The sequence below is a fragment of the Oncorhynchus mykiss genome, chromosome 21 (genome assembly GCF_057628025.1).
Source record: "Oncorhynchus mykiss isolate SJ-2025 chromosome 21, ASM5762802v1, whole genome shotgun sequence".
NCBI lineage: Eukaryota > Metazoa > Chordata > Actinopteri > Salmoniformes > Salmonidae > Oncorhynchus > Oncorhynchus mykiss.
Genome location: NC_143042.1, coordinates 34,690,496 through 34,710,713, shown reverse-complemented (window position 1 = coordinate 34,710,713; position 20,218 = coordinate 34,690,496). Strand labels below are relative to the sequence as shown.

The 20,218-nt window shown below is 43.0% G+C and overlaps 1 long non-coding RNA gene across 1 annotated transcript in view; it reads right to left on the bottom strand.

Annotated features, from left to right (window-relative positions):
- Window positions 1–19,545, bottom strand: part of LOC110500418 (uncharacterized) — a 28,699-nt gene extending 9,154 nt beyond the window's left edge. The window contains exon 1 of the long non-coding RNA XR_002470101.3: window positions 19,472–19,545. This is a non-coding gene — a long non-coding RNA (uncharacterized LOC110500418). The remainder of the gene's footprint in view (window positions 1–19,471) is intronic.
- Between the last annotated feature and the right edge of the window lie 673 nt (window positions 19,546–20,218).

Here is a 20,218-nt window from a genome sequence, read left to right as displayed (position 1 = left end):
GTCAAGGAGCTAAAGCTAGGCCGAAAATGGGTCTTGCAACAAGACAACGACCCAAAGCATTCAAGCAAATCTACCAAAGAATAGCCCAGGAGAAAGAAGATTTGTTTTGGATTGGACAAGTCAAAGTCCTGACCTAAATCCAATTGAGATGCTGTGGCAGGACCTGAAGCAGGCAATTCATGCCAGACAACCCTCGAACCTCACTCAATTGGCTGAGTTCTGGAGGAGTGGGCAAAAATCCCTCAAAACAGATGTCAGAGACTGATTGCTGGCTATAGGAGATATCCAAGTTATCGCTGCTATTGACTGAGGGGTTCACGTTTTTGCACATCAAATCGGTTTTCTGTTCAATAAACCACTTGTTAAATAAGTAATGAAAATTTTGATTTTTTGTTTTGTTTCTGTCATTTACTTGGAATGTATTTATTACGAATTGGGGTTTAAATAAGGATTTTTTTATTTTAAATTGTGCAAAATAATGGCATTCCCTGTAGGGTTCACAGACTTTCAAGCAGCACTAATTTAAACTGGAATCTTTAGTTGCTACATCCATTTTTGGGTTTGGAATACCATTATGTACCCATTGATTCTTGAAGAATATAACTTAGAAATGCATCATGAGCTTAGTTCAACTGTTGTGCCCCATCAGGACTCAATAGCTTGTTTTACGCCAATGTTTGTAAACAAACACTGTATCGCCTCAAATCATGGTTAAAACTAGAATTGGTATATCATGAATGTCAGTCCTTGCATCCATAGCTCTGTCTATGAATTTGATTGGTTAAATGTCTCCAGGCCCATCCCTTTGTTTCAATTGGGCACTCTTGCTTTAAGCTTAAAACTGCAAAGTTATCTCTCTACCTCTTGGCAAAATGTATAGAATTTCAGGATATTAGCTTAAAAGCTGCAACAAAATCTCTCGGCCCCCATGACAAAATGTGTAGAATTGAAGGAAATTAGCTTAATTATCTGCAAAATGTTCTCTCCGATGACAAGAGGCAGGCCTTTTAAAACATGCTCTTTCCCAGGGCCCAAGACTTGGTTTGTCCCGCACTGCCAAAGTCATAGTAAAACTCCCTGTATGCTATTCTTATCTAGAGTTACGAGGTCCCTGATGAACTTGATATCCCTGATGAATTTGCTGTCCCAAAAGGGGTCGCCAACCACAGTTATCAGGTCAGACACCCCATCCAGAACAACATCCAAAACCATCTGAAAGAAAGGCCATGTTCTGAAGAGCTATAAGCCAACACAACAGAAGAGCGAGAGAGAGGACCAAAACGGGAAAATTGGGGGTCAGCTGAACTGACTAAAAAAGGATCTTGCAAGGAGATCAGGGATCGAGTGGAGACGATATTCTGAAGCTCTAACCCATCACCAACTAAGAAACCAGCAAAGAGAGGACCAGGACAGTCAGGGTCAAACATACAAAGATGAAGGTGATTGTGACCCTCAGACTTTGAGTTTGCTTTGATCATCTGAAGGGAAAAAAACCCCACAAAAATAAAAAGTACAATATCGAAGAAATTAGAAAAAATAACAATATTACATTTAATTGAAAAAAAAAATAATGGTGAAAGATGAGAGTGAGAGACATAGAAAAACAAAGAGGGGGACTGAGGTTGGGTCAAAACAAGGATATTCTGCTGGAATTTAGGACCCAGGGAGAGTGGGATAGAGGGAAACCTTTGAACAGCTGGAATGGATATTCGCTTGGCAGAAGAACAACATCTTGCTGTGATGTAGGACCGAGTAAGAGTTGGGTTAGAAGACCATCAAACACCTGAACTGAAACAGGACTTTTATTTGTTAGACAGAAGTCCCTAGAGATGGGACAGTGTACTGTGCCATGTAATAATACACTGCTCAAAAAAATAAAGGGAACACTAAAATAACACATCCTAGATCTGAATGAAATATTCTTATTAAATACTTTGTTCTTTACATAGTTGAATGTGCTGACAACAAAATCACACAAAAATGATCAATGGAAATCAAATTTATCAACCCATGGAGGTCTGGATTTGGAGTCACACTCAAAATTAAAGTGGAAAACCACACTACAGGCTGATCCAATGCTGATGTAATGACCTTAAAACAAGTCAAAATGAGGCTCAGTAGTGTGTGTGGCCTCCACGTGCCTGTATGACCTCCCTACAACGCCTGGGCATGCTCCTGATGAGGTGGCGGATGGTCTCCTGAGGGATCTCCTCCCAGACCTGGACTAAAGCATCAGAGAGACATGATGTCCCAGATGTGCTCAATTGGATTCAGGTCTGGGGAACGGGCGGGCCAGTCCATAGCATCAATGCCTTCCTCTTGCAGGAACTGCTGACACACTCCAGCCACATGAGGTCTAGCATTGTCTTGCATTAGGAGGAACCCAGGGCCAACCGCACCAGCATATGGTCTCACAAGGGGTCTGAGGATCTCATCTCGGTACCTAATGGCAGTCAGGCTACCTCTGGCGAGCACATGGAGGGCTGTGCGGCCCCCAAAGAAATGCCACCCCACACCATGACTGACCCACCGCCAAACCGGTCATGCTGGAGGATGTTGCAGGCAGCAGAACGTTCTACACGGCGTCTCCAGACTCTGTCACGTCTGTCACATGTGCTCAGTGTGAACCTGCTTTCATCTGTGAAGAGCACAGGGCGCCAGTGGAGAATTTGCCAATCTTGGTGTTCTCTGGCAAATGCCAAACGTCCTGCACGGTGTTGGGCTGTAAGCACAACCCCCACTTGTGGACGTCGGGCACTCATACCACCCTCATGGTGTCTGTTTCTGACCGTTTGAGCAGACACATGCACATTTGTGGCCTGCTGGAGGTCATTTTGCAGGGCTCTGGCAGTGCTTCTCCTGCTCCTCCTTGCACAAAGGCAGAGGTAGCGGTCCTGCTGCTGGGTTGTTGCCCTCCTACGGCCTCCTCCAAGTCTCCTGATGTACTGGCCTGTCTCCTGGTAGCGCCTCCATGCTCTGGACACTACGCTGACAGACACAGCAAACCTTCTTGCCACAGCTCGCATTGATGTGCCATCCTGGATGAGCTGCACTACCTGAGCCACTTGTGTGGGTTGTAGACTCCGTCTCATGCTACCACTAGAGTGAAAGCACCGCCAGCATTCAAAAGTGACCAAAACATCAGCCAGGAAGCATAGGAACTGAGAAGTGGTCTGTGTTCACCACCTGCAGAACCACTCCTTTATTGGGGGTGTCTTGCTAATTGCCTATAATTTCCACCTGTTGTCTATTCCATTTGCACAACAGCATGTGAAATTTATTGTCAATCAGTGTTTCCTAAGTGGACAGTTTGATTTCACAGAAGTGTGATTGACTTGGAGTTACATTGTGTTGTTTAAGTGGTCCCTTTATTGTGTATATACACACTACTTGACCAACATTATGTGGACACCTGCTCGTCGAACATCTCATAAAAACAAATAATGTCCGTTAATGTAATGGGTCCCCCCTTTGCTGCTATAACAGCCTTCACTCTTCTGGGAACGCTTTCCACTAGATGTTGGAACATTGCTGCAGGGATTCAGCCACAATAGCATTAATGAGGTCGGGCGATTAGGCCTGGCTCGCAGACGGCGTTCCAATTCATCCCAAAGGTGTTCGGTGGGGTTGAGGTCAGGGCTCGGCGCAGGCCGGTCAAGTTCTTCCACAGAGATTGACAAATAATTTCTGTATGGGCCTCATTTTGTGCACGGGGGCATTGTCATGCTGAAACAGGAAAGAGCTTTCGCCAAACTGTTGCCACAAAGTTGGAAGCACCGAACCGAACCATGAAAAACAGCCCCAGACCGTTATTACCCCTCCACCAAACTTTACAGTTGGCACTGTGCATTTGGGCAGGTAACATTCTCCTGGCAGCCGCCAAACCCAGATTCAGTTGTCAGACTGCCAGATGGTGAAGCATGATTCATCACTCCAGAGAACGTGTTTCCTCTGCTCCAGAGTCCAATGGCGGCGAGCTATACACAACTCCAGCTGATGCTTGGCATTGCGCATGGTCATCTCAGGCTTGTGTGTGGCTGGTCGGCCATGGAAACCCATTTCATGAAACTCCCGACGAACAGTTCTTGTGCTTACGTTGCTTCCATAGGCAGTTTGGAACTCGGTAGTGAGTGTTTCAACCATGGACAGACGATATTTACACACTACGTGTTTCAACACTAGGCGGTACAATTCTGTGAGCTTGTGTGGAGTACCACTTGGCGGATGAGCCGTTGTTGCTCCTAAACGTTTCCACTTCACAATAATAGCACTTACAGTTAACTGGGGCAGCTCTAGCAGGGAATAAATTGGACAAACTGACTTGTTGGAAAGGTGGCATCCTATGACAGTGCCATATTGAAAGTCACTGAGCTCATGAGTAAGGCCAGCCTACTGCCAGTGTTTGTCTGGTTGCATGGCTGTGTGCTCAATTTTATACACCTATCATACACAGGTATGCCTGAAATAGCCAAATTAACTATTTTGAAGGTGTGTCCCCATACTTTTGTATATATAGTGTAATACTGAAATGTATTGGATATAGGACCAGTTCCCAAGGAATAACAGACTCAAACTGAAAAGAGTGTCCTTGGCAGAACAATCTGAATATGTAGAGTTGAGATGACATAACAGGACATGAGAATGTGTTAGTATGAACCAAAGTTTGTTTGATAAACCTGACCTGGATATGTGGACGTGCCTGGTGGAGAATGATAGACTGCCTTCTCACCCCCGTGGTTGATTACAATAGGGACGTGGTGGTGGACCAGACAGCCCAAGGCGTAGTTCTATCACAGTATCGAGTGACGCAGCAGCTCAAATCTAATCACCACTATATGGATTATAGCCCTGTCTAGCATACCGACCTGGGATTCAAAAGTATTCAATATTTTTCAAATACTTGTGAGCGTTAGATTAAGCCCTGTCTGGAGTGCCAGAGATGTGGGGTGGATGCACTTGAGACTCTATTTGTACCATTGTGCCAGGTAAAGCTCGATCATGCACAGAAAGTATTTAAAAGATTTTTAATACAGTTTGAACCCATGTCAGGTGGATCAGTACTGTAGGAGGACATTGTCTCACCTCAGATGGCTTCACTCCTCACTACACTAGTCCTTCTACTGATCTCTCTCGTAGGATGTGGAACTCATATTAAAATAACAAGCATTCCCCATAAAAAAATAGAAATGTATTTTATCACTGCGCCCTCGTATGACACCATGAATTAGGCAGAATAACTAGCTAGCTAAATTATTATAAATGTTTTGACAGTGATTTAATAATTTGCAATTGTGAGAAAATAATAATCTCCTGCACAAATTCTGTTGTAGCTGGCTAGCTTACTGACATAGTTAGGTAGCTAACACGTCCTTCACTGACATAAAAAGCTTGCTTAGCCTGTTAAAATGACCCTGAAGTTGTAGACATTGCAGCCCCACAATTAAGAGGAACTGACTTTCATCAGAAATCCGTCTGTCTCTAGATCAGCATGTTTCTCTGCGGGTCAGCGGAGTACAACAGCTGACTCGGGAGGCTACAACTTATCTTCAGAGGGTATTTCCGGTACTGCAGTTCAGCTGAAGTATGGCATAGAAAGACAATTCTCATTAGACGGCCCTATAGAGAAATCATTTGTTTTTTATTCCAAATAAGACACTTTAGTCATCAACTTAATAAACAAAACATCCATTGCACTATTCAAGTAATTGTCACTGAGGCCAATTTCTCTCTCCATCACTCAGTCAGTTATTTAAGCAATTATGCCCTTAGGGGGTGTGGCATATGGCCAATATACCACTGGCTAAGAGCTGTTCTGATGCACAATGCAACACAGAGTGCATGTATACAGCTCTTAACCGTGGTATTATGGCAATATACCACAAACCCTCAAGGTGCCTTATTGCTATTATAAACTGGTTACCAACATAATTAGAGCAGTAAAAATACATGTTTCGGCCAATCAACATTCAGGGCTCAAACCACCCAGTTTATAATAACATTTTAGATTCATGCGGTGACGTCGGCGAGCTTATGTCACATGAACACCGAAAGGAAATCACTCACACACTCTTGACTGGGAATTATTTGCACCTGTTAAACACTGCCAGAAAAACAGAAGCAACAATAAGATTAGCAACAAGAACTACTGGGACTCCCAGGGTTAGGGAGCAACGGATTACATGTAAAAAAGAAAACAACAACTGTAATCAGTTACGTTACCAGCAAAAAATGTTGTAATCAGATTAACAGATACTTTTGAAAAATGAGATAATTACTTTGAGGATTACTTTTAAATTCAGAAAGGATGTTTGTGAAAAAACATTTGCCACTTCTGTTTTCTCAATGACATTCAAATCAACATTGGGGGAAAAAAAGGCTTAATTTGTTCCACCTGAGCGAGTCTGACCACAAATCAGAAACCACTATGACGACAAACACCAAATGTGTTCCATCATCGGTGGGAAAAGAGCACAGGCTTTTGTAGGCTACAGTCCAAGCGATGTCTGTCACGCCCTGATCTGTTTCACCTGTCTTTGTGATTGTCTCCACCCACCTCCAGGTGTCTCCTGTTTTCCCCTTTAGTCCCTGGTGTATTTATACCTTTGTTTCCTATCTCTCTGTGCCAGTTTGTCTTGTTTTCCCAATTCAACCAGCGGTTCTCTTAGTGCCTATTTTCTTCCCCCCCCCCCCCCCCAGTCTCTGTTTTTTTTTCCTAGCCCTCCTGGTTTTGACCCTTGCCTGTCCTGATGCCGAATCCGCATGCCTGACCTCTCTGCCTTTTCTGACCTCGAGCCTGCCTATCCCCTTGTACTGTTTTGACTCTGACCTTTTCACTGAACCCCTGCCTGTCCTGACCTCGAGCCTGCCTATCCCTTGGTACTGTTTAGACTCTGACCTTTTCACTGAACCCCTGCCCGTCCTGACCTCGAGCCTGCCTATCCCTTGGTACTGTTTAGACTCTGACCTGGTTTATGAACTCTCGCCTAACCCTTTTGGTATAATGAATATTGTCTGCATTTGGGTCTCGCCTTGTGCCCTTTTATAATGTCTTCCAATGGTGTGACTGCTGTCAGCATCCAAAGTTGATCCAACTTGAATAAACGCTTGGTGTTGTCTACGGCGATACGGATATCACTTATTGATTTCTACATAGTGCATTGATGTGGATCACACTGCTGCTCTCTCATTTAGCTATTTGCTCCTTATGGATTGTGGTTGTAGTGGATGACTGTTCACAAATCTAAATGTGTATTTGAACCCAATAATGGTTGAATTCAAGGAGTTTAAACTGTCTATCAATCATTGTTTTTGAAACCAGTGGACAGCCGGGGAAAAATGTGCTCTTGCTGCAGCTGCATAGTGCGAATCCCAACCCAAGGAATATGTGGGGCTTTTATTGCTCAATCTAATTCATACTGATAAAATAAGTAACCCATAGGCCTAATGTTCCAACTCACACCCTTTTGATAGACTTAAAGGTTCAATCTGTAGTTCCTGCATCCATTTTTGGATATATAAACTCAAAGAATAAAAGTCCCTTTTTCAGGACCCTGTCTTTCAAAGAAAATTTGTAAACTTCCAAATAACTTCACAGATATTCATTGTAAAGGGTTTAAACACTTTCTCATGCTTGTTCAATAAACCATAAACAATTCATGAACTTGCACCTGTGGAACGGTCGTTAAGACATTAACAGTTTACAGACGGTAGGCAATTAAGGTCACAGTTAGGGAAACTTAGGACACTAAAGAAGCCTTTCTACTGACTCTGAAAAACACTAAAAGAAAGATGCCCAGGGTCCCTGCTCATCTGCGTGAACGTGCCTTAGAAATGCTGCAAGGAGGCATGAGCACTGCAGATGTGGCCAGGGCAATAAATTGCAATGTTCGTACTGTGAAATGCCTAAGACCACGCTACAGGGAGACAGGACGGACAACTGATCGACCTCGCCGTGGCACACCAAGTGTAACCGCACCTGCACAGGATCGGTACATCCGAACATCACAGGTACAAGATGGCAACAACTGCACGAGCTCCACCAGGAACGCACCATCCCTCCATCAGTGCTCAGACTGTCCGCAATAGGCTGGAATGAGGGCTTGTAGGCCTGTTGTAAGGCAGGTCCTCACCAGACATTGCTGGCAACAATGTTGCCTATGGGTGCAAACCCACCATCGCTGGACCAGACAGGACTGACGAGTCGCGGTTTTGTCTCACCAGGGTTGATGGTTGGATTTACGTTGATCGTCAAAGGAATGAGCGTTACACCGAGGCCTGTATTCTGGAGTGGGATCGATTTGGAGGTGGAGGGTCTGTCATGGTCTGGGGCGGTGTGTCACAGCATCATTGGACTGAGCTTGTCATTGCAGGAAATCTCAATGCTGTGTCACAGGTAGGACATCCTCCTCCCTCATGTAGTACCCTTCCTGCAGGCTCATCCTGACATGACCCTCCACAGCATGACAATGCCACCAGCCATACTGCTCCTACTGTGTGTGATTTCCTGCAAGACAGGAAAGTCAGTGATCTGCCATGGCCAGCGAAGAGCCCAGATCTCAATCCCATTGAGCACTTCTGGGACCTGTTGGATCAGAGGGTGAGAGCTAGGGCCAGGGCCTCATTACATGGTTAAAACAATAATTTTGATATCATGGATGATCAGTTCTTGCATCCATAGCTCTGTCTATTAATCTAAAAGTGGTTACATTTCTCTAGGCCCATCCCTCAGCTTTTCTAGGCCAATCAGTCCTCCATGACAACATAATCATAAGCAATAGAGTAGGGCTGGCTATTAAGTCTTTAGTTTTGGGGTTATGCTCAGGTAAAATAATTTGGCTAATCTATACTTCCATATGGCTGGCTAATAACTCATATTCATGAAGATCAAGGGATATAACATTTGTTGCAATGACTGCATGGAATTCTGATTTGGTTTTCAATGTAAAGATATAATTTACGTAAACGTTAACATTGATTTATCCTGCAATAGATGTCATTCAATTGGTAACATACACTTTTGTCTTCTTCTAATGCCTCCTTAAGGGGAAAGCAATCTAAAAGTAACTGAATGTAATCTGGTTCCATTACTGAGTTTGGGTAATCCAAAAGTTACGTTACTGATTACAATTTTGGACAGGTAACTAGTAACTGTAACGGATTACATTTAGAAAGTAATCTACCAACCCTGTTGACTTCTAGCTATAACTGGCTTGATTTACAAGCTATCTATGCTCGTTTACCTGACGTTATGCTCGTTTACCTAATGCTAGCTAACTTTTGGAGGTGTAATGGTTGATTCTTCTATTGGTGGTGTATGTGCTTTCTAATGACGGTTTCATAGATGGTTTCCTGTCCTCTCGTCTGTCTCTCCTGTCTCTCCTCTGTTACTTATCGCCTGTCACTTCTCTCCTGTCTTCTGTCTCTCCTGTCCTCTCTCTCCTATCTTCTCTGCTCGTCATCTGTCTCTCCTGTCTTCTCATCTCTCCTCTGTTACTTGTCTTCTGTCACTTCTCGTGTCCTCTGTCCTCTCCTCTGTGGGATTTCACCCCGCTCGACACTAGTGTTAGCGGTTGATAACATGAAGATGTTGAAGTGTTCAGTCTTCTCTGATTATCAACATAAACAAGAGCTCTCGTGTTTTTTTGCTCAAAATGGTAGACATGGTGAATGTGTGCATGTGCTATATCTTTACAGCTGCACAACTAAGTTTCTGACTTACAATGAAGTAGTCTGCTAACTATAATTCCCATCCATTATATTTTTAGATGCATGCCTCGGGAAATCCCTTATCACCCAGTAACTCTCCCTCTGACCACATCCTCCTCAGTCCTCAGGCTGAGGATATCCGTGCCCTGTTGATGGACACTATGCCCACAAATGGGGAGAAAATGGATCACCAGCTTGGCTCATCAAACTGTCCAATCTCTGGAGGGGACAACAGACATTGCTCAATCGGCGCATGGTTCAGCCAATTTGCCAGCCAAACAGATTAGCTAGATGATTCATGCATTAAAATGATAACTTTAGAGAAACATTTGCAGATAACATATACAAAATAATCCATATAAGTAGGAGCAGATCATTTACGTCAGGATGCACAACTTTCCACGTCTGTAAGGCGTTCTTCATCTTGTCATTCTTACTCTGACGCAGCACTTGTTGATAGAAGAGGTCTCTTGGCAGGGGTTCGAAAGGATGGAGCCCCAACAGTCACAGCTAGCCAGAGCACATTTGATTCAGTCCTCAGCAAGTTACTTGCATGCAACTACATAACAAATTACTTTTCATGTTTCTAGTGGTTGTGGTCACTGGGGTGCCTGCAAATTTTCCCTCCCCAAACTAGTCGCAGCCACGCAGATCCATGTCCCCGGCAACACTGGCAGAATTCTCAAAAGCTTCCCACGCTCATGCTTGTAATGAAGTTGCTGCTCGGGCTCATGCTTGCGGCTGCTCCATTACATAGTTACATAAGTAGGTAGCTGGTTGGTCAGCAGCATCGTTTCAGTCAAAGATAATTTCAGTGACTGGGTCAGCTGTTGGATAAATTTATGCTAGCCAAACTTCCAAAATTCTGCTCAATGAAGCACAATAATGAGGTTCAACAAAAGATGTTACCTAGGTAGCCGGATTACTTTTGATCTATCACATTACCCTTTGCAAGATACGAGACAGATTGGTGCAGGTGGAATCGACACACTATCTAGTCTAAGACAATTGTAGGAGGACTGTTATTTGAGCAACACACATTCGGATAATGAAGTGGGAGTGGAGAGGTCGGCGTCGGTGAAATTAACAACATGGACGTATGGATGGACCTCTCCAAAAGCTACCGGTTAAATAACTGATAAATGGTTTTATGTTGTTTTTTTTTATATAGCCTTGTGCACGCACTCGCATGCACGGCCACACACACACACACACACACACACACACACACACACACACACACACACACACACACACACACACACACACACACACACACACACACACACACACACACACACACACACACACACACACACACACACACTGCACAGCTCTTTTTGTTTAACTGACACAGCTCTTTTGTTGACATTAGTGATTGTGCAGGGACTTGGCAAACTCTATGCTTTTTCCATTGTTGATTTTCATACTGTTTCCAGTGAACGATATATGACCTGACCTGTGAGGGATGGAACACTCCCCTAAAATACACACACATTCCACTTCACACACTAACACACACTCTATGGCTGGGCGATATGGCCAAAATATCATATTACAATATTTTCTGGATGGTATTTGACAGTGTTTTATAATAAAAGTTCTACATTTGCTTTATGAGTTGTGCATGACAAAAAGTTGATCTTATTTGAGATCATTGCCACACTGCCACGTAGGGCTGCACAACATGGGCAAACAATCTAGGCCTTATTTTTAACCAAATATTGCAACTTAGATTTGACTTGCAATTTAGATCAAAACACGTGGGTGAACTGTTGGAATCATGGAAATAGAAAGATTATTCTAATTCTATAGTTCAAATGTAATAGTGTTGTTTGACATGACAATTAATGAAAAAGCCTAGGAGGTGTTCATAGAATTAGGAATAAGAATACTAACATGATCTCTATGTAGGCTTTCTTGTGACAGGGTAGAAACCAAAGTGTTGTTCGGTGTTTCCCAGGGGAGTGGGACCATATATTTGGTTATATAAAATCAAAGACAGTACAGTATGAAGATAGAAATCCCTGATAACGCTGATCACACACGCAGACAATGTCATGGCGATGTTGGCTAGCAAAACACATAACATGTTCAACTATTTAAGACGTTGGCTCAAATATAGGTTTTGCCTTTAGATTGTTAGAAAATTCACAAGAAAGGGGGGAAAAATCACTTTTCTCATTGACTTCTCAAACCCTGGGCTGTTTGGTCTGTTTCGCAAGCATTTCCGGAAGTCTCGCAATGTTGCACCTCCGGGTTTAGAAAGTCTGTGATGAAATGTTATCTCTTACTTCATGGAGCTAACATAGTCTTGCTTCGCCTATTCCTCTCTGATATAGAAGATACTGTTGCACCAACAACATGATGATGTAGGCCTACGCTAGAACTGGTTGCCTCGTTCCTAGTCCTTAGGAAGTCCTTCTAGTCCTTTGCATTATTTCATTTTGTTATGTATAATTTCTTACATTGTTAGCCCAGAAAATCTTAAGTGTTATTACATACAGCGGGAATAACTATTGGATATCAGAGTGACGTGAACTTACCAGCACTATGACCAGAAATACCACTTACCCAAAGTCGATCGTTTGTCCTCAACACCATGGGCATTTGAATTTTTTGAAGAGGTCGACCCAAAACAACTCCGCCGGAGGAGAGGGAGTCAAAGTGGTCTTCTAGTCAGACTTCGGAGGCGCACACACCACACACCGCTTCTGAGTATATTACTAGCTAATGTCCAGTCCCTACAGTGCCTTGTGAAAGTATTCGGCCCCCTTGAACTTTGCGACCTTTTGCCACATTTCAGGCTTCAAACATAAAGATATAAAACTGTATTTTTTTGTGAAGAATCAACAACAAGTGGGACACAATCATGAAGTGGAACGACATTTATTGGATATTTCAAACCTTTTTAACAAATCAAAAACTGAAAAATTGGGCGTGCAAAATTATTCAGCCCCTTTACTTTCAGTGCAGCAAACTCTCTCCAGAAGTTCAGTGAGGATCTCTGAATGATCCAATGTTGACCTAAATGACTAATGAGGATAAATACAATCCACCTGTGTGTAATCAAGTCTCCGTATAAATGCACCTGCACTGTGATAGTCTCAGAGGTCCGTTAAAAGCGCAGAGAGCATCATGAAGAACAAGGAACACACCAGGCAGGTCCGAGATACTGTTGTGAAGAAGTTTAAAGACGGATTTGGATACAAAAAGATTTCCCAAGCTTTAAACATCCCAAGGAGCACTGCGCAAGCGATAATATTGAAATGGAAGGAGTATCAGACCACTGCAAATCTACCAAGACCTGGCCGTCCCTCTAAACTTTCAGCTCATACAAGGAGAAGACTGATCAGAGATGCAGCCAAGAGGCCCATGATCACTCTGGATGAACTGCAGAGATCTACAGCTGAGGTGGGAGACTCTGTCCATAGGACAACAATCAGTCGTATATTGCACAAATCTAGCCTTTATGGAAGAGTGGCAAGAAGAAAGCCATTTCTTAAAGATATCCATAAAAAGTGTTGTTTAAAGTTTGCCACAAGCCACCTGGGAGACACACCAAACATGTGGAAGAAGGTGCTCTGGTCAGATGAAACCAAAATTGAACTTTTTGGCAACAATGCAAAACGTTATGTTTGGCGTAAAAGCAACACAGCTGAACACACCATCCCCACTGTCAAACATGGTGGTGGCAGCATCATGGTTTGGGCCTGCTTTTCTTCAGCAGGGACAGGGAAGATGGATAAAATTGATGGGAAGATGGATGGAGCCAAATACAGGACCATTCTGGAAGAAAACCTGATGGAGTCTGCAAAAGACCTGAGACTGGGACGGAGATTTGTGTTCCAACAAGACAATGATCCAAAACATAAAGCAAAATCTACAATGGAATGGTTCAAAAATAAACATATCCAGGTGTTAGAATGGCCAAGTCAAAGTCCAGACCTGAATCCAATCGAGAATCTGTGGAAAGAACTGAAAACTGCTGTTCACAAATGCTCTCCATCCAACCTCACTGAGCTCGAGCTGTTTTGCAAGGAGGAATGGGAAAAAATTTCAGTCTCTCGATGTGCAAAACTGATAGAGACATACCCTAAGCGACTTACAGCTGTAATCGCAGCAAAAGGTGGCGCTACAAAGTATTAACTTAAGGGGGCTGAATAATTTTGCACGCCCAATTTTTCCGTTTTTGATTTGTTAAAAAAGTTTGAAATATCCAATAAATGTCGTTCCACTTCATGATTGTGTCCCACTTGTTGTTGATTCTTCACAAAAAAATACAGTTTTATATATTTATGTTTGAAGCCTGAAATGTGGCAAAAGGTCGCAAAGTTCAAGGGGGCCGAATACTTTCGCAAGGCACTGTAGATGACAAAGTTGACGAAATCCGGGCAAGGGTGGCCGAACCAGCGAGACATCAGGAATTGTAACATACTCTGTTTCACTGAAACATAGCTCTCTCGGGATATGCTGTCAGAGTCGGTACAGCCACTGGGATTCTCAGTGCATCGCGCCAAAAGGAATAAACATATCTCAGGGAAGAAGACGAGCGAGGGTGTATGTTTCATGATTAACGAGTCATGGTGTAATTGTAACAACATACAGTAACTCAAGTCCTTTTGTTCACCCGACCTAGAATTCTTCACAATCAAATGCTGACCATATTATCTCCCAAGAGAATTCTCTTCGGTTATTGTCACTGCCGTGTACATACCCCTCAAGCCGATACCACGACGGCCCTCAAGGAACTTCATTGGACTTTGTGCAAACTGGAAGTCATACAGTGGGGAGAACAAGTATTTGATACACTGCCGATTCTGGAGGTTTTCCTACTTAAAAAGCATGTAGAGGTCTAATCTAAAATAAAAATCCCAAAAATCACATTGTATGATTTTTAAGTAATTAATTTGCATTTTATTGCATGACATAAGTATTTGATCACCTACCAACCAGTAAGAATTCCGGCTCTCACAGACCTGTTTTTCATTAAGAAGCCCTCCTGTTCTCCACTCATTACCTATATTAACTGCACCTGTTTGAACTCGTTACCTGTATAAAAGACACCTGTCCACACACTCAATCAAACAGACTCCAACCTCTCCACAATGGCCAAGACCAGAGAGCTGACTAAGGACATCCGGGATAAAATTGTAGACCTGCACATGGCTGGGCATGGGCTACAGGACAATAGGCAAGCAGCTTGGTGAGAAGGCAACAACTGTTGGCGCAATTATTAGAAAATGGAAGAAGTTCAAGATGACGGTCAATCACCCTCAGTCTGGGGATCCATGCAAGATCTCACCTCGTGGGGCAAAAATGATCATGAGGAAGGAAGAAGAAGGATGAGTACAACCCCAAGAACACCATCCCAACCGTGAAGCATGGAGGTGGAAACATCATTCTTTGGGGATGCACCGGACTGCACCGTATTGAGGGGAGGATGGATGGGGCCATGTATTGTGAGATCTTGGCCAACAACCTCCTTCCCTCAGTAAGAGCATTGAAGATGGGTCGTGGCAGGGTCTTCCAGCATGACAACGACCCGAAACACACAGCCAGGGCAACTAAGGAGTGGCTCCGTAAGAAGCATCTCAAGGTCCTGGAGTGGCCTAGCCAGTCTCCAGACCTGAACCCAATAGAAAATATTTGGAGGGAGCTGAAAGTCCGTATTGCCCAGCGATAGCCCCGAAACCTGAAGGATCTGGAGAAGGTCTGTATGGAGGAGTGGGACAAAATCCCTGCTGCAGTGTGTGCAAACCTGGTCAAGAACTACAGGAAACGTATGATGATCTCTGTAATTGCAAACAAAGGTTTCTGTACCGAATATTAAGTTCTGCTTTTCTGATGTATCAAATACTTATGTCATGCAATAAAATGCAAATAAATTACTTAAAAATCATACCATGTGATTTTCTGGATTTTTGTTTTAGATTCTGTCTCTCACAGTTGAAGTGTACCTATGATAAAAAAGCCAGACCTCTACATGCTTTGTAAGTAGGAAAGACTGACGATTTTGCAGGTTATCAAATGCTTGTTCTCCCCACTGTATATCTTGAGGTTGCATTTATTGTAGCTGGGGATTTTAACAAAACACATTTAAGAAAAGGCAAACCAAATTGTATCATCATATTGATTGTAGCACTCGCACTGGAAAACACTGGACCATTGTTACTCTAACTTCTGCGATGTATCCCCTCCTTTTGGCAAATCTGACCATGACTTCACTTTGCTCCCTCCCTTCCTGTAGGCAGAAACTCAAACAGGAAGTACCCATGCTAAGAGCTATTCAATGCTGACCAATCAGAATCCACGCTTCAAGATTGTTTTGATCACGCGGACTAGGATATGTTCCGTGTAGCTTTAGAGAATAATATCGACGTATATGCTGATTCGGTGAGTGAGTTTATAAGGAATTGTAAAGGAGATGTTGTACCCACTGTGACGATTAAAACCTACCCTAACCAATACCATGGATAGATGGCAGCATTCGCATAAAACTGAAAGCACGTACCGCCTCATTTAACCATGGCAAGGTGACCGGCAATATGGCAGAATACAAACAGAGTAATCTTTCCCTCCGCAAGGCAATTAAACAAACAAAATGTCAGTATAGAGACAAAGTGGAGTCGCAATTCAACGACTCATAAACAAGATGTATGTGGCAAGGTCTACAGACAATCACGGACTACAAAAGGAAATCCAGCCACGTACGGACACCGACGTCTTGCTTCCAGACAAACTAAACACCTTCTTTGCCCACTGTTGTCACGCCCTGACCATAGAGAGCATATTTATTCTCTATTTTGGTCAGGTCAGGGTGTGACGAGGGTGGGTAATCTAGGTTGTTTTATTTCTATGTTGGCCTGGTATGGTTCACAATCAGAGGCAGCTGTTTAGCGTTGTCTCTGATTGGGGATCATATTTAGGCAGCCATTTCCCCACTGTTTTTTTGTGGGATCTTGTTTATGTGTAGTTGTCTGTGAGCACTCCATAGCTTCACGTTTCGGTTGCTTTTTTATTTGTTTTGTGCGTTTCACTAAATTAAAGATGGAACCCATATCACGCTGCGCCTTGGTCCGAATGTTATTTCGACGATTGTGACAACTGTAGGATAATATAGTGCCACCGACAAGGCCCGCTACCAAGGATTGTGGGCTCTCCTTCTCAGTGGCCGACATGAGTAAGACATTTAAACCTGTTAACCCTCGAAAGGCATCCCTAGCCGCGTCCTCAGAGCATGCGCAGACCAGCTGGCTGGTATTTTTACTAACATACAGTGCCTTGCGAAAGTATTCGGCCCCCTTGAACTTTGCGACCTTTTGCCACATTTCAGGCTTCAAACATAAATATATAAAACTGTATTTTTTTGTGAAGAATCAACAACAAGTGGGACACAATCATGAAGTGGAACGACATTTATTGGATATTTCAAACTTTTTTAACAAATCAAAAACGGAAAAATTGGGCGTGCAAAATTATTCAGCCCCCTTAAGTTAATACTTTGTAGCGCCACCTTTTGCTGCGATTACAGCTGTAAGTCGCTTAGGGTATGTCTCTATCAATTTTGCACATCGAGAGACTGAAATTTTTTCCCATTCCTCCTTGCAAAACAGCTCGAGCTCAGTGAGGTTGGATGGAGAGCATTTGTGAACAGCAGTTTTCAGTTCTTTCCACAGATTCTCGATTGGATTCAGGTCTGGACTTTGACTTGGCCATTCTAACACCTGGATATGTTTATTTTTGAACCATTCCATTGTAGATTTTGCTTTATGTTTTGGATCATTGTCTTGTTGGAACACAAATCTCCGTCCCAGTCTCAGGTCTTTTGCAGACTCCATCAGGTTTTCTTCCAGAATGGTCCTGTATTTGGCTCCATCCATCTTCCCATCAATTTTATCCATCTTCCCTGTCCCTGCTGAAGAAAAGCAGGCCCAAACCATGATGCTGCCACCACCATGTTTGACAGTGGGGATGGTGTGTTCAGCTGTGTTGCTTTTACGCCAAACATAACGTTTTGCATTGTTGCCAAAAAGTTCAATTTTGGTTTCATCTGACCAGAGCACCTTCTCCCACATGTTTGGTGTGTCTCCCAGGTGGCTTGTGGCAAACTTTAAACAACACTTTTTATGGATATCTTTAAGAAATGGCTTTCTTCTTGCCACTCTTCCATAAAGGCTAGATTTGTGCAATATACGACTGATTGTTGTCCTATGGACAGAGTCTCCCACCTCAGCTGTAGATCTCTGCAGTTCATCCAGAGTGATCATGGGCCTCTTGGCTGCATCTCTGATCAGTCTTCTCCTTGTATGAGCTGAAAGTTTAGAGGGACGGCCAGGTCTTGGTAGATTTGCAGTGGTCTGATACTCCTTCCATTTCAATATTATCGCATGCGCAGTGCTCCTTGGGATGTTTAAAGCTTGGGAAATCTTTTTGTATCCAAATCCGTCTTTAAACTTCTTCACAACAGTATCTCGGACCTGCCTGGTGTGTTCCTTGTTCTTCATGATGCTCTCTGCGCTTTTAACGGACCTCTGAGACTATCACAGTGCAGGTGCATTTATACGGAGACTTGATTACACACAGGTGGATTGTATTTATCCTCATTAGTCATTTAGGTCAACATTGGATCATTCAGAGATCCTCACTGAACTTCTGGAGAGAGTTTGCTGCACTGAAAGTAAAGGGGCTGAATAATTTTGCACGCCCAATTTTTCAGTTTTTGATTTGTTAAAAAGGTTTGAAATATCCAATAAATGTCGTTCCACTTCATGATTGTGTCCCACTTGTTGTTGATTCTTCACAAAAAAATACAGTTTTATATCTTTATGTTTGAAGCCTGAAATGTGGCAAAAGGTCGCAAAGTTCAAGGGGGCCGAATACTTTCGCAAGGCACTGTATATATTCTTATACCATTCCTTACTTAGATTTATGTGTATTAGGTATTTGTTGTGGAATTGTTAGATATTACTTGTTAGATATTGCTAAACTGTCAGAACTAGAAGCACAAGCATTTCGCTATACTCACAATAACATCTGCTAACCATGTGTATGTGACCAATAAAATTTGATTTGACCTATGTTTGCTCTGATGCAGTACACGTATTAGTTAGCTAGCTAGCTAGTCAGCTAACAAGCGATTAGTATTAGCGGCTAACACAATTTGTTTTAGCCAGACAAACTAGCTGTTTGCAGACAGTAAGATAAACAAACTAATAGTGTATAATTATAGAACGTTTGTAGATTTGTATTAAGAAGCTAAATGGAAAGCCGCATCGTTGTCATCAACATATTGTTGCATCTGCTGCATTGACCATGCAGACTGAAGACTGAACGGTCAAGCAACAACAAATGGTCTCGTGGTCGACCAACGACAACTGTGCTCCTTGAGTGACAGTGGGCGGGCTTGATGAGAGAGATGACTCAAGTAGCAGAGTAATCTATAAAAACTGAGTTGCGTATCACATTTAACAAACAAAACATTGAAATGCAATTATATAAGGTAAAGTAAAAAAACAAACGGGTCTGTGCATCAATACCGGTGTAAAATACGATAAACCGCCCAGCCCTTACACACAGACACTCCACTTCATACAAACACACACATTGAGTGCTAAGCATGGTGCTGTATTGTATGGCTTCCGTCTTGAGAGCTCCAACACCAACTTTGCTATTTTGTGCCTCTTTTGGCGTTTTATCTGAAAATAATTGGACTAAATGTAACCACTATCATTGGCTATGATCAACAAAAATTGGCAGTACTAACCTCAATTTCGGCTTTGACTTTGACTCATCGCCCTGCGCTCTTTATGTACCTCCAATTCAATCTTCGGGCTACCTAAGAGGAAACACAGATGAAGAAGAGGCAAAAGATCAGGCGGCCTGTCGCGTTTAAGGCGAAGGGAAAACCGCTCCCCACTTCCCTCCATTCTATTGGCGAATGTACAGTCACTTGATAACATGATGGATGACTTCCGATCGCAGATTTGCTATCAACGAGACTCTTGTAACTGCAATATTCTAATATTCTGAAACATTACTTTTGGACAGGATATCCCTCACTGCTATCCAGCTCTATGAATTTTCCATTTACCGAGCGGACAGGACTCGGATTCATGGAAATCCAGAGGGGAAGGGGTATGTCTCTTCATCAACAACAACAACGGATGGTGTGCAAACTCTAGGAATACTTGATGGTCAATCGCAGACCCTTCTACCTCACGAGATAGTTTTCATCTGTTATTGTGATTGCTGTATATATTCCACCTCCGGACAACAACAACAATCTGACACTTAACGAACTGTACAAGGCTATAAACAAGCAGGAAACCATGCACCCGGAGCCTGCTTTTCACTATGCTTTTCACGATGACATGATGGCCAACTTTTATCAACACACCGCCTTTGCCAGAAGGGGCTAGGCTGTAACACAACAATATGTGGAAAAACTCAAGGGATGTGAATTGTGTACTGTGTATTCGGAAAGTATTCAGACCCCTTGACAATTTTTCCA